This window comes from Vigna angularis, chromosome 9 (genome assembly GCF_016808095.1).
Source record: "Vigna angularis cultivar LongXiaoDou No.4 chromosome 9, ASM1680809v1, whole genome shotgun sequence".
Classification (NCBI taxonomy): Eukaryota; Viridiplantae; Streptophyta; class Magnoliopsida; order Fabales; family Fabaceae; genus Vigna; species Vigna angularis.
This window is the reverse complement of record NC_068978.1, coordinates 29,419,834-29,436,996: the sequence shown is the minus strand read 5'-3', so window position 1 is coordinate 29,436,996 and position 17,163 is coordinate 29,419,834. Positions and strand designations below refer to the sequence as shown.

At 33.4% G+C, this 17,163-nt stretch overlaps 1 pseudogene; it reads left to right on the top strand.

Moving 5' to 3' along the window:
• The first annotated feature begins 7,624 nt into the window (after positions 1 to 7,624).
• LOC108346776 (probable polygalacturonase At3g15720) lies at positions 7,625 to 12,491 on the top strand (annotated as a pseudogene).
• The last annotated feature ends 4,672 nt before the right edge of the window (positions 12,492 to 17,163 follow it).

Below are 17,163 nucleotides of genomic sequence, written 5' to 3'. Positions count from 1 at the left end.
CCATTAACAACACATAAACTACAATTGAAACTAACATGCTCCAAAATAACCAAATCAAATAAAAAACATTCTAAAGCAAATTCAAACAATCAAAACACACTCAAATAACAAAATCACACAAAGAGAAAGGGTTTGAAAGCTGGGTTGCCTCCCAGTAAGCGCTTGTTTAACGTCATTAGCTTGACTCCATTAAGCTCAAGTTTGATTTTTGATGTTGGAATGCATCTTCTTGTCATGACACCAACATCCTCTCAGTAATTTCCTAGTCACCAACTTGACTCTCCTAGAATATGGAGCCTCTATCTCAAGCACTCCATTTATCTTTATGTTCTTGATGACCCATAACCTATTCTTGAATCTCACTGGTTTGCCAGGTTTGGGCTCATCGCTTGCCATCACAGGATTTTGGTGAACTAGTTCCTCTTCCTTTTCTTCTTCTTCTCCCTTTACTCTTGGAGATAAACAACTAAGGCTCCTCTTTACCAACTTGGCAGCTTGCTCTGTTAGACTAGTAATTGATAGAAGTTCATCTGTAGCTTCAAGACTAGTCTCTTTTTCATGATTTTGCTGCTCAACCCCAAAGACGTTGAAAGTCACCTCCTCATCTTGGTCTTTCAATTTCACTGTTCCTTCTTCCACATGAATGACAACCTTGGCTGTCTTCATGAAAGGTCTTCCAAGGATGAGTGGTATATCTGCAGATTCCTCCATGTCCATAACTACAAAATCCACCGGGAATTGGAGTTTATCTATTTTGACCACCACATCTTCCACTACACCATAAGGGTACTTGATGGATCTATCCGCCAGCTGCAGCATCATTCTCGTAGGCTTGACTTCAAGACCACCAATCTTCTTAAGCATATATAGGGGTATCAAATTGATACTAGCCCCCAAGTCAACGAGAGCTCTACCTATATCATGATTTCCAATTGTGCATGGAATGGTGAAACTCCCCGGATCTTTAAATTTGGGAGGAAGGGTTTTCTGCATGATGGCACTACAATTCCCTTGCACTTCAATTGTTTCCTCATCTAAATACTTATTCTTCTTGTTGAGGATTTGCTTCATGTACTTTGCGTAGGCAGGAATTTGTTGTAGTGCTTCGGTCAATGGCATGGTAATCTCAAGTTGATCAAATATTTGCTTAAACCGAGCCAATTGTTTCTCCTTCCCTTTAGTAGATGGGATTTTTGGGTAAGGGAGGTGTTTCACTATTTCTTTCTCTTTTTGGTTTTTCTCTTTTTCAAATTTTTTATTCTCTTCTCCACCTTCAACAATCTCTTCTTCAATTATTTCTTGATCTTCCTCTTCATTCTTTTCTTGTTCTTTTTCTTCTGGCTTTTCTTTTTCTTCTTCTTTTCTTCCAACCTCTTTCCCACTTCTTGTGAATATTACATTACATTCTTCCTTGGGGTTGACTTGCGTATTTGCAGTAAATTGTCCACCCTGTTGGTTTGCTAATTGCTTAGCCAATTGACCAACTTGCACTTCCAGGTTCTTTATGGATGCATCAGTGTTTTTCTGGTTTTGGATGGACTGCTGCATAAACATCTGCAATGTGTCTTCTAGCTTTGAAGTCCGATCATTTTGAGGTGGATAATGTTGAGCAGGTTGATACGGATTTTTACTGCTAGAAGCTTCTTGATTTTGTCTCCACCCTTGATTGGAAGGATTAGGGAAATGATTGTTGAAGAAGTGTTGTCGTCCTTGATTTCCCATATAGTTTACTTCTTCATGTTGGGAACTACTAGGACTTTGACAATGGCCGTTGGGGTGGCTATCTCCACAGAAATCACATCTCATTACTTGATGATGTGGTTGAGGTTGAGCTTGCATTGCTTGCAACTGCTGAGGTAGTTTGGCCATATGTTGAGTTAGGAGTTCCATCTGTTGGGCCAGAATCTTATTTTGTGCAAGTAAAGCATCCTGGGCACTCAGTTCATATACTCCTCTCCTCTGTGCTGGATTTCTCCCATGTTGGCTCCGCATGTCAATGGAAGCCATATTTTCTATCACAGCAATGGCTTCATCAGCAGTTTTAAATAGTACTGAACCACCAAAAGATGCGTCTAGTATCATCTTAGTATGAGGTTGCAAACCATTACAGAAGGTCTGCACTTGCATCTCTAGGCTAAATCCATGACTGGGACACTTTCTCAATAAAGACTTGAATCTTTCCCAGGCTTCACATAGTGGTTCCTCTACTCCTTGTACAAAAGTAGCAATGACAGCCTTCACTTCTGTGCTCTTTGATGGTGGAAAGAAGCGTGCTAGAAATTTATATTCCACATCCTCCCAGCTCGTAAGACTTTGATTAGGCTGTGACTGGAGCCAAGCCTTTGCTTTGCCATTAAGAGAGAATGGGAAGAGTCTCATGTATAATGCTTCTTCGTCCTCCCCTTGTACACCCATAGTACCACATAGCTCATAGAAAGTGACCAAATGAGCATGGGGGTCTTCATTGTCTAGGCCAGAAAATTGATTTGAACTGATGAGCTGGAGTAGAGCAGGCTTCATTTCTGCCAGCTTGTCACTCATAGTGGGCCTCACAATGCTTGAGAAATTTCTCGGGCTTGTGTAAGTGATTGAGTCCCCTATGGTTCTCCTTGGAGGTGGTCCTGCGCCAGCCATCCCGTTCACAGAAGAAGAATCAAAAGATTCTATTTCTTGATTGTTGAAAGAAGATGAAGATTCAGGGGCAGCTTGTTGACTTAGAGCTCGCTGTCTCCTTGTGTCACTATTGTTTCTACGAGCTGTTTTCTCGATCTCAGGATCCACAAGGAGTGGTTCAGATGACACCGTCCTCCTTGTACGGATGTTTCCCTGCATACACTAGAAAACAACCAAACTCGTGCCACAAGTCAGCCCAAAAAATAAAGATAAATGATAAATACAATAAACAGAAAGCTATACACAAAAGGATAGAATCTAAATCGGTTAAAATCACACAAAAGTCTAGTTTTAACACGAATCCTCGGCAACGGCGCCAAAAACTTGTTGAGACTTTGGCAAGTGTACCAAATCGTTCAAGTAATAAAACCGGTAAGACCGGATATCGTTTCCCAAGAGACTCGTGTCCTAGACAATCGTATAATATCTAACTAATTTAGACTAAAGAATGATTTCATGTTTTTGGGATTTTTATGCAATTAAAGTAAAGATAACACATAAATGGTAAAAGTGATCTTTGATAACGCAAACACTTAGGAATGGAAAGATTAGAAATGCTATGGAATGATATTGTTGGGGGATGATTTCACCTACTTCACTCTTATGTATAGAAAATCACTTCCTCTTCATTAATTAGCCAATGTCAATCTTCTAATTTACTCAAACCCAATCCCTTGGTAGAGAGAGCCTAGACTTACTTCTTAAACTCCAATCCCTTGGAAAACCTAACAAGTTCATCCGCTTTAAGAATTGAGATTCAAGACAACCAAAGGTCCTAGTTCTATCCCTAGATACTATTTCCTTTAGGTGTTTAATCCAGTTCTAGATTCACCCAATATTTCCCAATATCAAGCAAACCCTAAAATCATGATATGGTTGAATTACTCATACAAGCTTTAAGTAGAGGAATTAAACACTAACAATCAATGAAAGAGGCATATAATCATTCAAAACAACTGTAATTACATAAGAGATCCGTGGTTACATCAATCCCCAACAAGAATGAAACTAGCTCTCCATGAATGGAGAGCTTGAGCTTACAACAATGGTGGAAATGGAAGAAGGAGGAGGACCCAAGGATGAAGAAGGGCTGTTCCCACAGCTCCTAGCTCGCCTCTGGACGCTCCAATTGAGAGAAATCGTGTCTGGGATGCCAAAGATATCAAAGCCCTTCTAATTTGGGGTTAAATAAACCCAATATGCCAAATCAGCAGCAGGCGCGCTTGAGACCGCGCTCCAGCGCGCGAAAACAGGAAAAAGGGCGCTCCAGCGCCCTTTTGTAGGGGGCGCTCCAGCTAGCTCCAGTCCTGGTGCAGAGCCCGCTCCAGCGCCCATGGAAAAAGGGCGCTCCAGCTAACTTTTTTCCAGATTCTGGTTCTTCATATTTTTGCTGTTTTTGTTGTTTTCTTGTTTTCTCTGGTTCCAGCACTCTTCATTTGATGCAGAGACTTCTTCCAACTAATTAACTTGTATAAATAAAGGGGTTAATGATCAATTTATCTAATTAAAGCTTAAGATGAAACCACTTCTTAAACTAAATGAAAACTAGGATTTACAAGGTAAAAAGGATGAGAAAGAGTTGATATTTTCTCTAATTCAATACTGAATTCATAGTAAAATATGCCACTATCAACGGTTGGGGTCGTTGTGGCCCGTCGGAGATCTCGTCCATGGAGTGGGACTCGAGGACGAGGCCGCACTCGGAGTAGAGGATGTCGCCGGTGGAGTGGTCTAGGACGAGGCCGTACTCAGAGAAGACCTTGTCGCCGGTGGAGTGGGACTCGAGGACGAGGCCGCACTCGGAGCAGAGGATGTTGCCGGTGGAGTGGTCTGGGATGAGGCCGCACTCGGAGAAGACGATGTCGCCGGTGGAGTGGTCGGGGACGAGGCCGCAGTCGGAGCAGATGATGCCGCCGGTGGAATGGTCGGGGACGAGGCTGGACGATGCGAGAAAGAAGGCAGTCTCACTAGGTTTTCTTAGATGAACATTTGGGGGAAAATTACCTCCTTCGCATATAAGAAAGACTTTTATGCCTCGGTCCTTCCTACCAACCGAGGCAGTATCTCTGCCACCACCAGAAAAAAGACTTAATTAATATAATATTTTTGGGGTTTATGCTTCGGTTCACCCTGATAACCGAGACAATATTTCCTTTAGACCTCGGTTACTTGACAACCGAGGCATATAGTGCTCTAAATATTACGAAACTACCACCATGTTTTGATACGCTTCGGTTTTGCTGGAACCGAAGTGTAATATGCGAGTTAAAATTACGATTTTTTACTAGTGTTTACTCTTACGTCTGTCTTTGGTTATTCTCCAACGCAACTCATCTTTATCACGTCCAATTGTGCTCATTAAAAGAACATGATCAGAATCGGAGTCACCCACATCCTGTGCAAGATTGGCTTCATCACCTTTGCTTTTCTTTGCAGCTTCGTTGTGTCAACATTCGAACGAATAATGCCCAAATTTACTACAGGTATAACACTGAAATTTTTTTTTGTCAATGTTCTTTCTTCCTCTTCCTCTCATTTGCCTCCCCCCTCTCTTGTTATCCATTACTCTCTACATTACTTAGTTTCTCTGCATTACAACATGATAGGCTGTGATGAACGCAATTCATGACAGTTATACCAGATATACTCTCAATGTTGGCACATTAAAATTACGCCAAGCAATATGTCACAAGCTAAAAGGTTACTTCAAAATTAAGATGATATGCATGTTTGTGTGTTTTATTTATGATTATATTATGTGAGGTTTTGTGTTTGACAATGTGACTGAACTAATGGAATTATACATTCTCCTGATGAGATTGTGGTCAGTAATGGAGCCAAGCAAAATATTTTTCAAGTAGTGCTTGCATTTTTGTTCCTCAGGAGACGAGGTTTGAAACAACTTTATACTTACCACAAGCATCTAGAATTGGTTATGCTACTGAGTTATTTTAAAGTCAAAGGAAATTGTCTAATGCATTTAAAATTTGGGGACAAAATTGAGTTAAACAACATATGAAGCTTCAGAAGTCCTATCCTTTTGAGGCCTTATGCTTGAATTGTGCGCATATCTGAAACTTGTGTTAATATACACCAAATTTCTACAACTAACAAGTCCTAATAGACCCAATAACAGATTACATATCATTGCCTATAGCCCAAAACTTCTAATTTGAAATCTCACTAGTTAAAACTCCAAAAATTGAACCTAAAGTCATACAAAACTCAACATTTCAACTACTAATTCATTTTACCTCATATTTCTCTTAACCAAGAGTCTAGACAAGGCATAATAATTCTCCTAATCAATTTTCAATTGTCCAAAATAGTACACACCTCTTACTCCTAAATACCACTACTCCAAATCCTCTTTTTCACACTAAAAACACTTCAAAACCTCAACAAGGAACCACTTAAGTGTTACATATCACTTCTTAGTCAAAACACACTTGTCACAAGTCCCAAATAACCTCATAACAGTGCTAAACTACTTTCCTTCTCACTCCAATAGCTATTTCTTTAACCGACTCATCAAACATCACTGTTTAAGCTTAAAACCCAAGTAATTGACTCTTACTTACTCCAAATGCTTTAAAATAAAATTCAAACCACAATAACACTCCCAAACACACAATCATATCAGTGGAAGCATCACAATCACACCATTCCAATTATATTCCATATTATACTATCAAAATCACCAATTAAATTTACATATTGTACACCCAATCATACCAATTTGTCCAAAATCATCCATAATTCATAAAAATACCAAATTTATGATACAAACACAAACTTAAAGCAAGAATTATAGCTTCCTTTACCTCACAAGAAACTACCCAACTCTATGAACTTCCATTGATTGCTTGAAATGCAAGGAATTTCTGGACGAACTTACGAAACACCTAATTGGAAGCGGACATGGTCCTTATAACTCTAGATTAACCAAGAATGAGTATGAGAAGCATGATCATGCAACGACTCTTATTTCTCTAAAAACATATTAGGAACAAGAAAAGAAAATGAGTCAAAACTTACGTACTGTATAAAAGAAATTGATCAGCTAAAATTTAGACATCGTCACTATGATCAATTAGGCACCTCTTGATCGTCGAAGAGATGACTTAGGAGTTAGAACTGATAGAGAGAAGGTAGAAAACTCTAGAAAAGTGGTTTCTAAAGGGATGATATGTCTTAAAATAATGAAACTCGTTTATAACAAAACTATTTATAATAAAATATTTAATATTAAAAAGTCGAGTCTCACTATTTTTAGACTACTACCACTCCTAAAATACCATTTTCTGGGTTTAGGGGTTTTGCAGTTATTAAGTATCAAATTATAATTGAAATCAAAAGCAAAATTTTAAATTATTTATGGATGAAAACTAAAGATAATTTTTATATCAATTAAATGAAACTCTTTAATTTATTAGAAAATCAAATTATATTTAATGTTTAATTATTAATTCAACAAATAATAATAGTTATTAATGGTATTAATTATATTTATTAAATATAATACATGGTGAAAATTACCAATAATATTTATTAAATACAACGTAGTAAAAATTAATGACTAGTTATTAATTTATTAATATATATTAAAACGTAATATATAGATAAAATTAGTAATATTGTATTAAATATAGTTTTTTCATCATAATTCTTAAGCTGAATTGAAATTATATACCTTTTTAATATAAATTATGTATGTAGTATTAAAATAATAGAAAATTTTGGTGTTCTTTATAAATTGTATGAAAAGACATATTTAGCACGGTTTAATTTTAGGTTTAATTTCTCTTTAGGTCCCTATTTTTGTCTATAATCTCAAATAGGTCCCCTTCTTTTTCAACGTCTCAATTGAGTCTTTATTTTTGTAAAATTGAATCAAATAAAGGCTTTCCGTCAAATTGATCAAACGCCGTTAACAAGGGTGTTACGTGACATGCTGACAGTATACATGTGTAAGGGAATTTGGCATGCTGACACCCTGGTGGTCGGCCACTCAGTCTGGTGGTCGGCCACTCAGTCTGGTGGTCCACCTGATGATCGGCCTGGTGGTCGGCCACTTGGTCCGATGGTCGGCCTGATGGTTTTTTCCTTAACAAGACATTGATGACCATTCGACTTATTTTAAAAGACCGTTTGGTTTGTTCCTTAGCAAGACATTGATGACCGTTCGGCTTGTGTTAAAGGTCGTTCGGTTTATGTTCGGTCAGCAGTCCCAACCACTAGGCTGAGTGGCCGACCACCAGGCCGACCATCAATCCGACCACCAAACTGAGTGGCCGACCACTAGACCGAGTGGCCAACCACCAGGCCGACCACCACTGTGTCAGCATGCAACGTCAGCATGCCAAAACTCATTTTTAATGCCACGTGTGATTAATGAATACACTGACCATGCCACGTAACCCAAACTTAAACGGTCATTTGTCCAATTTGACAAAAAGTTTATTTGATTCAATTTTTCAAAAATAAGAATCTTATTGAGACGCCGAAAAAAAAGGAGATCTATTTGAGATTCTGGACTAAAATAAGGATAAAAGAGACATTAAACCTTAATTTTAAACTTTTATAACATCATCTCCATCTGTTCTTCCATTACATCCCAAATTAATGAGTTATACATCAGCATTAAATATTCTCGCATATGGAAACAATATTTGTGACATGTGTTCCTAAGTATTACAATTCTATTTTCTCTTTATTTATGTAAGTGAATTCTATTTTCTCTTTATGACTATCGGTGAATAGATATGCATTTGTGTATTCACTTTTTTATATATTAATATAAAATAATAAAATTATAATTATAAAAATAAATATGAATAATGTTTATAATTTGATTATAAATATTTTTATTTATTTTATAGATTATTTTATTTATTAAATTTAAAAAAATAGAAAAAATTAAAAGGGATGAATGAGTTAAAAGAAAATATTTTAAATAATAACTTATTTTAAAAACAACAAAATTAGTTAATATAGTGAATGGTTTAAATATTAATTAGTTTAAACAAAAAAATTATAATTAGTTTAAACAAAAAAATTATAATTAGTTTTTGTTTTTATATTAATTTCTAACATTAATTTACTACATTTTTTATTACTAAAACAATTAGTATCTAAATTGATCAATAATCAGTGTCCTATTTAAAGTTATTATATTACTTCTTAAAGAAAACATGTTTAATTTAATGGTTTTGACCTTGTACATTTACTTTATTTTTTCCAATTCCATATTTATTCATCACTGGTTATAATGAAGGATCAAGCTCCCTGTATAAATATTCTTTCACAAATAAGAATAAATAAGAACAGAAAAAAGAGTGTTATTCTAGAATTTGTTAAAAATGCAAACGTTAATGTGTGGAATCTTGATTCTAGGTTTTGTTTCAACCACATTCTGTCTGAACAGCAATACTGAAACCAAAATCAAATGTTTTAATGTGATGGACTATGGAGCTCATGCTGATGGCAAAACTGATGATTCAAATGTATATATCAGTTTTTTTTTTTATTCTCACTCTTTATATAAATGTGTTATATACTTTCATCATTTATTGGTTTTGGTTTTGGTTACCCTTAAATATTCAAATAAATAAATCACATTTCTTTATAATGAATGGCTTAATTTTTCAGATAAACAGATTTCACCTTGATTAAAATTTAATATCATCTTACAATATTTATTTGATTGTAATTAGAAAACAACCTTTTAAAATGAATGCAAGATTTGAATTATTTTTACAATAATCATATAATTGTAATGTTATTATTTTTTCCAACCAATGGAGTGATCTTTAACTATTTGTGTTAATTGATTGTAGGCAATTTCAAATGCATGGCAAGGTATGTGTAGAGAGAAAGGGCCAGCAACTCTGCTGATACCTTCAAACAAAATATTTTTGGTGAAAAGATTAAACCTTAATGGTCCATGCAAGGCTCCAAACGTTCACATTAAGGTATCCCTAACCAACATTTCATAACATTATTGTAAGGTGTTGAATAAAAAAATGTCTAATAGACCAAAATATCTAAAAAACCCTATGAATTAAGGTCAATTCATGAGTTTTTTCTTTTAAAAAAATCTCATTTTAAATATAAAGAAAATGTAATTAACTCTTAATTTATTATAAATTTAAATGTTTTTGTAAATACTTTGAGTTAGTACTTGTAATTTTATGCAAAAGTTTTTACTTTTTCTTTTTTAAGTTACAAATGCTTTTGGAAATGACTTACAAGCTACAAAAATTGAGTTTTTTATACGTGGGTGGAAAGGAAATATTGTGGACAATTTTAAAGTTGGTAAAAAAATCACAACCATGACTTTAAGGTATGAGTCAGAAAAAAAAAGTATCTGACCTTTGATCCAAGAGGTAAATTTAAATATATTTTTAATTTAGATTGAATAATTGAATAAGTAAAAAAGACATAAATTTATGGTCGAGAATAAACATTTTATTGATATTTAATTTAAATTGAATTTATATTTTAGTATTTATAAATTTATAAATATATTTAAAATTAAAATTAAAATTGAATTTTTAATATAATATTTTTATGATAAAATTTAATAATAAGTAATATAAAATTATAATAATCATTAATTATTCATATTATTTATTTACTTAAAAATTAAATATATTTATGTCATTTATAAAAAAAATTATCTTAAAATAATTTAATTTAATATAAATTCATAATTTGAAAAACCTGACTTAATTATCTAGTCATCTAAATAATCTAAATTTGATTAATATGATAAATTAAATAATTGAATATAAATTTTAAATTATTAAATTTAGATTATAGTAAATTAGTTAGATTGGATATGAATCTAATCCAATCTAACGATGCTTAACTCTACTAACATTGTAATAACGACATTTATTAAATTTTGAGATAACTATATCAAATTTAGAAAGAAATGTCATAAAATTCATACGTTAAGACGGATCTTAAAAAAATTGTAAATCGAAATTAAATTTAAAAAGTGATTTTTATTTATAGATTATTTATAAAGTGATTATATTTTTATAAAATATAAAATATATAATTTATTTAATATATGAAAACTCAAAAAGTATAAGATGTTATCATATATTTTATTTAATAACATAATAATAAGTATGGTATAAAATATTAATTTAAACATAATAAAATTATAATATATTAAATTATCTAATAAAATATAGAATTTTATATTTATATATAAATGATATTGTTTATAAAAGTTTCATCATTTTCTTCTCCTTTTGTTTTCTTTTGCTCTAAATCTGTGGCAGTTTGAAGGAAAGATAGTTGCTCCATCTATGAATGAATGGGTTGGTGATTCGTCCAGATGGATTCAGATATTCAATGTAAATGGTCTAACAATTGATGGTGATGGAGGAATCATTGATGGCAATGGTTCCACTTGGTGGGAGAAATGCATAACATGCAGAAGGCCAACAGTATGATATATCACATTCTTTTTCTACAGATTCTAATATTTTTTCTTAATCTCAAAGCCCTTTAGCTGAAAATTTTGATATGAATGTGATGCAGTCGTTAGTTTTCCAATCTTGTAATGGTCTTACTGTGAAATCTCTGAGTATGAGTAACAGCCCTGAAGCTCACATAGCAGTAAATGGCTGCGACGGTGCATTATTCTCTCACATCAATATCAATTCTCCTCCCAAGAGTCCTAACACTGATGGCTTTGACATTGCCAATTCCAAAAATATAGTAATCCAAGATTCTACTCTGGCAACAGGTGATGATTGCATTGCCATCAATGGTGGTTCTTCTTTCATCAATGCAACTAGGCTTTTATGCAAAGGAGGCCACGGGATAAGGTTTGTATAAACTGTATCATATATATATTGTTGGAAGTCTCACATCAACTAGAGATAAGATCAATTTTTAATTTATAAGTGGATGCAAATCTCACCTTACAAGCCGGTTTTGTGGAGTTGAGTTAGGTTTAAAAATCCACTTTCTATCTAACATGGTAATGAAGTTGATGTAATAATGAACTTAATAAGTGGTGTTCTTTATTATGAAAGTTGATGTAATAATGAAGTTAAATATCTGATTAACTGTGCATGACATGTAATGAAACATGTATGAATCAAGCAGCATTGGAAGCCTTGGCAGAAACAAATCCTATGAAACAGTGGAAGAGGTACATGTATAAAATTGCAGCTTCATTGGCACCACAAATGGAGCAAGAATCAAGACATGGCCAGTGAGTAACTTATATATACATCTCTTAAGGATATTTTGGTTATGTTAAGAATTAATATATTGTAAACCATCTTGTTTCTTGCTAAGATCTGCACAATTCAATATCTCATGGTATCATCTTAATTATTATCTTTACATTCTCCAATTTTATGCAGGGTGGATCTGGCTATGCAAGAAAAATCACGTTTGAGGATATCATGTTGCAAGATGTTCAAAATTCAATTATTATAGACCAGTACTAACATTAAAACTCTAAGTAAACTGGTATAAACTTGAATCTGCATTTACATTATTATGATATGTGATTTCAACATTAGTTCAGTTTTGATTTGAAATAATTGTGGTAACAGGAATATGATGCAGTGCGGGTGAGTGAAGTGACTTATAGAGGGTTCAATGGAACTTCTGCAAGTGAGAAAGCAATTAATTTGAACTGTAGCCCATCTGGTTGTTTCAACATTACATTGGATCAAATTTACATTGTCTCTTCAAAATCTTCCAAACATGCCTATGCTTTTTGTAAGAATATTGCTAATGGGACGATTGGATCCACCGTTCCAAAAGTATCTTGTATATAAAATAAATTCCCATGCCAACCTTGGTGGTGGTAGATTTAATATAAGGGAAATTAACCTTGTTAGATATTTCCAATATTTATAGCATTTCTAAGGAACATGGAGATGTTGTGAATTTAGTATATTTTCTCGAAGGGCATTACCGAAGGCCCAAATCCCTCGGAAACAACCAAAAGCCGTCGGAAAAAGACATTTACAGACGGCCTACCGACGGCCATCGAGCCGTCGGTAAATCTCTTGTCGCTAACAATTACCGAAGGCTTTACCGAAGGCCAAAAGCCTTCGGTAAATACGTCGATCTGGTTCATCTTCTTCCTCTTTCCCCTTCTCCTGTATCCTTCGTTTTTCAGTTTTTTTTACCCAAATTTCTTCATTCCTAAACCAAAACAACAATTTTATTCATTCCAAAACCAAAATCAGAGGCTACACTTCGGTTCTTTAATTGTTTTAGAAACCCTAAAATTGAAAAAATCCCAAATGGCAGTGAAGCTTGCACGGTGGTGTTCTCCCATGGCAACGGTGGTGCTCTCCAGTGACGGCGGCGGCGCTTCACCCACGGCAGCGGCGCTTCTCCCACGGCAGCAGCGGCGCTTCTCCCACGGCAGCGGCGCTTCTCCCACGGCAGCGGCGCTTCTCCCACGGCAGCGGCACTTCTCCCACAGCAGCAGCGGCGTCCTCCCACAGCAGCGGCGGCGTCCTCCCACAGCAGCGGCGGCGTCCTCCCACAACAACGGTGGCGTCCTCCCATGGCAGCGGTCGCGTCCTCCCAAAGGCTGCGGTGGCGTTCTCCCAGCGGCACCGGTGACAGTGTGGGAAGATGGTTGCACAGTAGAGAAAAATGGGGGCAGAGAAGGTGAGAAAAGGTGAGAAATATAGCAGAGGAAGCGATTTGTGAGTGATAAAAATGTATAAACTTTGCGTAGAGAGAGTGAAAAAATGGGCGGGAATTTTGCCGCTCTTTTTACCGAAGGCTTTTGGCCGTCGGTAATTACCGAAGGCTTTACCGAAGGCTTTTGGCCGTCGGTAATTACCGAAGGCCCATATCCGTCGGTAAAATACATTTTTTTGCATCCGTCGGTAAAAGCCGTCGGTAATGCATCATTTACCGACGGAACTAAGTCCGTCGATAAAAAGCCGTCGGTAATTCCATGTTTTGTTGTAGTGAATTAATTTGAACTGTAGCCCATCTGGTTGTTTCAACATTACATTGGATCAAATTTACATTGTCTCTTCAAAATCTTCCAAACATGCCTATGCTTTTTGTAAGAATATTGCTAATGGGACGATTGGATCCACCGTTCCAAAAGTATCTTGTATATAAAATAAATTCCCATGCCAACCTTGGTGGTGGTAGATTTAATATAAGGGAAATTAACCTTGTTAGATATTTCCAATATTTATAGCATTTCTAAGGAACATGGAGATGTTGTGAATTTAGTATATTTTCTCGATTTCCTTGTCTACTATGCAATATCTATCACCCTAAAGCTTTTTTATTTATTAATAATAACAAATAAAATTAATAAAGATGACATTTGTGGTATCCTTTTCGGTATGCAAAGTGAAAGATACATACATAAAAAAAATTATAGATCCAAATATTGCTAGGGACTCAAACCAAAATTTATATAAAGTATTGTGTTTCACTGTTGCAGAAAAACCTTTTTATATTGGTTAGAAAAGATACAAAACAAGAGTTATAGAAAGTAATGAACTTTGGATATTAATTCTAAAATTAATATAAAAAGTTCCTTTTCTGTATAATTTTAAAATTGATATATAATATATTTTTTCTATACTAGTTTAAAAATCGATATAGAAGATCCTTTTTCTATACATGCCTCACCAACTACCACCACCACACCTTTTCAACATTCATACACTATAACACCATGCAACCATGATGTATTCACTACCAACCACCACAAGTGGATATATCTATGGAGACGAAATACTCTACAATTTAATTTAAGAAGAAAACATAATTTTTTATAAGAATTTGAAGAGAAAAACATATTTAAACTCGTTAAACCCTATAAACACCCTATTAAATACCTTAATAACATTTAGAGCCTTGCATGGATCATTTAGGTTTAATCTTTTGATCAAATATATTTTGCTTGAGGTATCAATAGAGTTGCTCGCCCTTCTATATTTGACTTTTGCTGAAATTACCCTCAAACTGTTATTTTTTTTTTCACATAGAATTTATTAATTCTATGACTATTTACAATATCGCAAAATCATTATCTTGATATTTTATCTAAACAAATGCTTTTTGACCATTTTTCTCATTGAAAGAAGAATTGAATAATAGATAATGTGTTATTTCAAAATTTCATAAATGCTAAGTGAAAAAAACATTTTCAAAAAATTATTAAAATAGAAGTTAACATTAAATTATAACTTATTTAAATAATATAATACACGTTTCCTTATATATATATATATATATATATATATTATGCATATTTTACGTTTAACTCTATTTTAAATTTTTTTATAAGTAGTAGAAGAAAATAATAATAATAATAAAGAATACATTCATAGTTTCAATTATCATATGCATCAATTTTCTGTTTAATACAGTGATAGAGAGAAAATAGAATTATAATACTTAGGAACATGTATATATCACAAAAGATGATATTGTTTCCATACAAGAGAATAATTAAAGTGGATTTATAACTCATTAATTTGCGATGTTAGTGTACAATAGATGGAAAATGATGTTAAGACTTAAATATAAATATTTAATATTAAACACCGCTAAATATGACTTTAAGTTTTTCAGACAATTTATAAAGAATTGTCTTTTAATAAAATAATATTATGTTTTTTATAAGTATATTACTAACAGGATTAAAAATACTTTTAATTCCTGAAATTTGATATAAAATTAAAATTTATTTATGTCCAAAACTTTAAACAATTTGATTTTTAAACTGTAAAAATAAATTTCTATAACTTTTTTAATTTAATTATATTAATTTTTTTCAATATTAAATGCATTTTATATTAGAATTTGAATTATTTTTATTATTTGATACTTTTTAATTCAATGTCTTTTATGAAATGTATTTTATAAATAATTTTTTTTAACATAATTAGATTAAAATAACTATATTAATTTATTTTGCATTTATGAAAATCAAAATATATCACAATTTTAGATAAAAAAATTCATTTTCATTTTAATATTTAAAACTAAAAATATATTTAATCATCCATAATTTAATTTATTTGGATTAAAATTACAGAACAAAACATAATATTTCTCTTTTAAGTGAGATCATCGGAAAATGTAAACATTTTATTAAAAGTCGAGTCTGTTTACAGTTGTTATTAAACGTCAAACATTACAATTATCGTTTTATGCTGAGAAAGCATTTGTAACCATTTAAGAACAAATTTACTATTGAAATTAAAAGGCCACCTTCTATTTAATAATTTATTTAATATGAATTACTTTTATAAAAGTGTAAAAGGACGTGTTGGTTTAGGAATTTTAGTATGTGAATCCTAATAACAATTATATATTATATTTAATAACTATGATAAAAATATTTAATTTTCATAAGAAATTTATTAATAAAGTGTCTAAAGAATACTGTATATTAAAAAAAGTATATAATTTCAATTGATTATTATGACCAAAATATTACCATATTTAATATATTATGAATTTTACCTATATATTACATTTTAATTAATATTAATAAATATAATTAAAAATTATTGTCATTAATTATTGTAACATCCCAAAAATACAGTCTAAAACTATATAATAGAATAATCACATTTAATAATATACAGATCAGTCTTACTCTAGAAGAGAACGTACGTTTACGGCCGAACGGCCTTACTAAGCATTACTATTAAACAAAGTTGTACATAGGTACACTTCTGACCAAACGGTTCACAAAAGAAGATATCGAACGGTCATATTAAAACAAATAGGGAAGATGATCAAACGACCACCTTACAATAATTAGCCGAACGTCCTACTCTTCGGTCTTTACTTCAACCTCGACCAGGTTATCTTCCTCCAGCGTCTCTTCTAGAAGTACGTCTCCTTCTGCTCACATCCACATGGATGATCATTGCAATGACAAAGACGAACGTACAAAACATGACAAGACATGAAACACAGGGTAAGCTTATGTAATTTAATTCATGCATAAACATACATTTTAAACAATCCAACACACAAGATGAATTTCAACATACGTATCATACAAAACCTATTACTAGACTGACTGTCCGGACTGTATGAAATCTGTGTAGCTACAGGCGTTCGTTCACCCGGGTGATGTAGTAATTGGGATGCCCTCATCAGTTGCCACCCGAGGTTAGTCCTATCTGTCCAAAGTACCCCTAAGGACTAGGACCTCCTGCCGTTCCCACACATGACCTACCCTTCTCTACGTGAAGACGAGTACTCACGGAACATCAGGATGAACAGCCATCTTAGCATGCCCACAGTCATACTTTACCAATTCCAATATTCATTCATGAGTCGTTCCTCCCCGGAACGCTCGTCCATAATCCAAACATTTCAAATCCATATCACATTCTCTTCATCTTTCGTTAATAATCATCTCAATTAAACATTTCACACAAAGATCCGTTCAAATACAATTTATCGAACGTTCAACCCTGACTCAGAACGAGA